This window comes from Capra hircus, chromosome 11 (genome assembly GCF_001704415.2).
Source record: "Capra hircus breed San Clemente chromosome 11, ASM170441v1, whole genome shotgun sequence".
Classification (NCBI taxonomy): Eukaryota; Metazoa; Chordata; class Mammalia; order Artiodactyla; family Bovidae; genus Capra; species Capra hircus.
This window is the reverse complement of record NC_030818.1, coordinates 23848260-23853153: the sequence shown is the minus strand read 5'-3', so window position 1 is coordinate 23853153 and position 4894 is coordinate 23848260. Positions and strand designations below refer to the sequence as shown.

Sequence of the window (4894 nt, the reverse complement as noted above, 5' to 3'; positions counted from 1 at the left end):
GTGGGGTGCCCCTGCCTTCTCCGAATTACTTTCAAATAGACATAAAACCGCTTGTTAAAACTAGTGGTGGGGGGCACTCTTCATCCCCCTTCTGATGTCTATGTCAGAAGCCTTCTCTGTTCCTTTTTATACTTTAATAAAACTCTGCTACACAAAAGCTCTTGAGTGCTCACGTCTGGTCCCTGGTCCTGAAGCTAAATCTTCTTCAGATATCAAGAATCCGACACCATTCACCAGAAGCTATCAGGATGATGATGAAGTTAATAATGATGATTTTGATGATGATGATAGTTAATATCTATGGCCAAATGTTAGTCGGTGTGTTAAATATGTATATTATTGCATTAGTCATCACTGAAGACCCTATAATAGGTACCAAGATGACTCCCTTTTTATAGGTGAGGGAACTGAGGTTTGGGGAAATTAAATCATCAAGGTTACAGTGATATTCCATGGTAGTGCTAAGTCTTTAATTAACACTCCTTAATCAGCAGGCACCAACTCAACCTGGAGAGAAACTCTATGAATATAATCTATGTGGAAAAGCCACCAGAAGAAATTCTAACCATATTCCACCCAAGAGAAATTACACAGGAGAGAAATGCAATGAATAGAAAGAATATGGGAAAGTGTATAGTTATCCTTCATTGCTTAGGATCCATGTGTGATAGATCTCAGCTGGTAAGAAGTCCTATTTTAATTTTGCGTGTTTGGTGGTGGGGAGGCAGAGCTCAGCTGGGGAAGGGAAGCGGGTTGTCAACCCCCAGTCATGAAATTGAAGTCCTGGAAGGTACCTGCTCGGTGGCTGTGAGTGACTGAGTGTCCCAGAGTGGGCTCAGGGTGATCTCAGTGTGGGAGTCTCCCCTGGGAACTCTTCCCAGCCGTGGGTCATGGAGCATCAGCCTGAAAGGCAGAGGCAGGCGGTAGGGGATCCCAGCACACTGTCCCGATGAAGGGATGTTTTTTTCACGTTCCCTGCATTCCTCAGGCCTCCCTCGTGGCTCAGGGGTAAGGGATCTGCCTGCCAGTGCAGAGGACGCAGGTTCAATCCTTGGGTCAGGAAGTCCCCTGGAGAAGGAGATGGCAACCCATGCCTGCATTCTTTCCTGGAGAAACCCCACGGGCAGAGGAGTCTGGAAGCTACGGTCCATGGGGTCACAAAAGACTCAGACACGATTTTGTGACTAAACATCTGCATTCCTCTTGCTGGACCCCATGCTGGTAAGTAACGTCATATCTGAGATTTCAGAGATCACATTGAAGAAGATGCACTAGTTTTCTTTACTAAGGTCAAAAATAGATGTCATTATCACTATTTTCAAATGTTAGAATTAGGAAGGCCTGGGAGATATGACCTAATACTAACTACAGGCATAGAGTTCTGTGTTTTATTTTGAAAGAACCCAGGTTGAGAACAAGAGGTAAAATTCTATATCAGTTTCCTGAATAGTTGGTGTAAGGAAATGAAATAATATTGCTTGAAGCGAAACTGTTGCTTCTTGTTATACTTAAATAAGAATTTTATTTTTTAAGAATCAGAAGTTTGAGATTTCTTAGATGCTGAGTAAGTCAGAAGAGGATTTTCTAGTTTTTAGGGAAATTTTAGGCAACTCAGGCATAAATCAAAAGACAAAATTTGTTGGTTACCTAGTTAGAAAAATGAATTTTGCATAAAATTGTTTAATGTCACAGACAAATCCACAGAAGTTTAATTAACAGCTGAAATTAGCACTCTTTTGGATGTTATTCAAACTAAAAGTGTGATGATGGTGTGGGGGTAGGGGGGTGATATAGATTTAATGGCTCAGCAGCTCTGCCAGGGCAGAGACCATCTCTGTTTTGCTCACAGTTGCATCTTCAGTGCCTAGCAAAGTGCTTGGCATATAGTCAGTGCTCACTGAATATTTACTGAATGAATGAAATAAACCAGCCACAGGAATGTCAGGGGTTTGCCTGAACCATAGACGTGATGGCAGCCAAGGATTTTAATGTCTTGAGGATATCTTTCTTAGCATTTCCATTATCTGCCTCTTTGTGTCTTGCCTTATTCTTTCAGTCCAGGTCATCCTTGTGATTGGAAACTTGGTCATGTGGAACATGTGTGTCCACATTTTACATATTCTGCGTTAAAAATGTCTCTACTTTTAGAATTTAAACTCTAAGGAGAAAGTTTCTGATTAACTCAGGTGGAATTCAGCACTTACTATTAGAACAGTCACGGCAGCTGGAATTATGTAAGAGCATGAAAGCCTCAGCCTCTGCATGGTTGGAATGAGGAAATGGGCTTTTGCCAGTTTCCTACTCTGCAAACTTCATCATCTTTGAAGAGAAGGGCCTTATCCAAACTACTGGGTCATGAAAAGAAAAAGGAGATATAGTCCCTGTTTCTAAGGTATATATTCTCTATGATGATTCAAGATGATAAGATCCGAAGGACAGGAGCCTTCAGATGTGCAGAAGCCACTAAAGTGAATGCAGGTTATTATGATGGACATGTACAAGGTAGAAAATTATAGGAGGACAACTGAGAAGTAATGAGAATAACTCCCGATTATGCCATGAGGAGACAAATGTGATTTCAGCAACATTTGTTACTTAAGTGTTTCTGTTGAGCAACTACCCTGTGGCAGTTATTGCAAATGGATCATGTTTAGATCAGGATGATCTGCGAGGTAGAGTTTTTCCTCAAACAAGCTGGAATCCACTTGTGTGAAACTGACTCATAGGAAGCCAACCATATGATACCAACAAGGAGAAACCACAAAATCTACTTAAAGAATTATATAGAGCTCCTTCAGACAATGTTCATCAAGTTAACAACAATAAGGTTGGCATTAGGAATTCCTCTCTTCATTTTCACCAACAACCCCTTACCCTCACCCAACCAATGATGTAGCTATTAATATATGTATATTGAATGTACACTAGACAATAACAAAGTTGCTAATCTTCTCTTTTCCTTTTTGAACTTCTTCATAAGCCTAAACTTCTAAGGACTATTTCTTTCTCTTACTCCTTTTTCCTCTTTTTTTTTTTTTTCTTTCTCTTTCTTACATACACACTCCCTTCTGACGTCTTTCTGATATACCCACTTAAAGAGGCTAAATGATCCCTGAAAACCTATTGTTACCTATAATTTCTACATACCTTTCAAGTCACCAGGGTAAAGCACTCCTTGGATTTTTAAGCCATACTGTTGCAACTTGCTTGGTTTAAGGAGAGGTCAGAATGAGAGATAAATTTTAGCCCAGGTCCACAACTATCCATGCGGAGCTTCAGTGTGAAATTGTGCTTTTATTAACTAGATCCTGTTTGAGCAACTTCCTAAATATTATATAAATTCAAAGAGTTCTATTGCACATACATCATGTGAATGAATGCCAAAGAATAAGTCTCATTTTTCCTCATTTTCCTTCTATTTTTGAACACCTTAGGTTGGGAATCTCTTCAGGCTTGCTTTCTGCAAATCACTGGGTACAGAAACGTTATTGCAAATGTGGAAAAAACGTGCAGAGAACCTGTGCTTCTGATAATGTCTGACATGAAGGAATGCATTTGAAGGTTAGTCCTTGAATACATTTTAATCTTTCACTTAGGTCAGCCAGTGTTTGCCAAGTATGTGCTATGTGCTAGAAGCGTCTCTGGACATTGAGGGTACAAAGATGAATAAGACATGGGTGCTGTACTTGGTTGATAAAACATAGTTTTCTTGCTGGTTCAGACATCAGAGGTAAATTTTAATTACAGAATTCATGTGAGCAAGTTAGGGTATAGTTGACATAAAACAGTATATTAATTCCAGGTGTACAACCTAATGATTTGAAATTTGTGTATGCTGCAAAAGGATCATCAAAATAACCCTAGTTAATACCCAGTTATCTTAATTATTAAGCCAGCAGGCAATGAAGCTGGTTCCACTGCACGTTTCCCCAGTTTGTTCTCTGTTGGTCAAACAGAAGTCACCTGAGTGGGTCTTTCCTTCACGAAGGGTAATATGGTGGTGCCGAGGGGGCCACCTTGTTTCCAGTGTCACGTGCTATTGGTCTAGCCTTGGGCTCCACGAGCTTCAGGTGCCAACTGGGTGATTGGGTACTGACTAAACTAGGCAGGATAACAGAGAGGGGGCAGGGAGCTCTCTTTCCCTTTGAAGTTCTGACTCAAACACTGTGCTAAACCACCCTTTAGAGCTAATGAAAGTTCTCACTTTTCTTGACCCTCGCGTCCTATCTTCTGAGAATGAGCATCGTCAGAGGAACCACTATCTCCTTGTGGTAGAATTGCCTAAGGCCTTGCCAACAGGCAGCTAACTGGGAATCAGTGGAGATCCAGAATTCGGCTTTTTCCCTGTATATCCTCCTTTATCCAGACCCTGTCTGTGAAGTGAAGTAGCTTTCTAGTTATAGTAACATTTTCAGGGACCAGTTTCCCTGAGCTTGACCTGAGCTTAAGAACTATATCAGAATGGGATGGGTTGCTTAGAAGGAGGTTAATATGCTTCCCTCATTGGAGTGGTTGGGGTTTGTTACAGAAGAAATTTCCGTATGGAGTGGGTAAAGGTCACTCTTTCTAACTCAGCAAATCTATTGCGACTATTATTCAGGTGGTAAAAGCCGATAATGCCCATCCCTTGAAGGCTTTTGTTTTAACCAGGCTTGTATCTGTCTAGTATTTTTATAACTGACCCAAAAGAGGTCTATCAACAGAAGGGAAAATTCAAGGAGAGGACCAGTACAATGTTTGAATTTTTCTTATACCCCCCTCACTGCAACAATGATCTAATCACTTATTCAATATCTTCTTAACTGTTGCTTCCCTAAATGTTATTTACATGTAACTGGTTAGAATTACAGACTTGGTTTCAACAAAGGGAAAAATAGAGGTTTTGGAAATAGTT

At 40.5% G+C, this 4894-nt stretch overlaps 1 long non-coding RNA gene across 1 annotated transcript; it reads left to right on the top strand.

The window, feature by feature from the left end:
- Window positions 507-3552, top strand: LOC108637105. Its single transcript, XR_001918748.1, has 3 exons — window positions 507-681; window positions 989-1221; window positions 3435-3552. It is a non-coding gene; the product is annotated as an uncharacterized LOC108637105 (long non-coding RNA).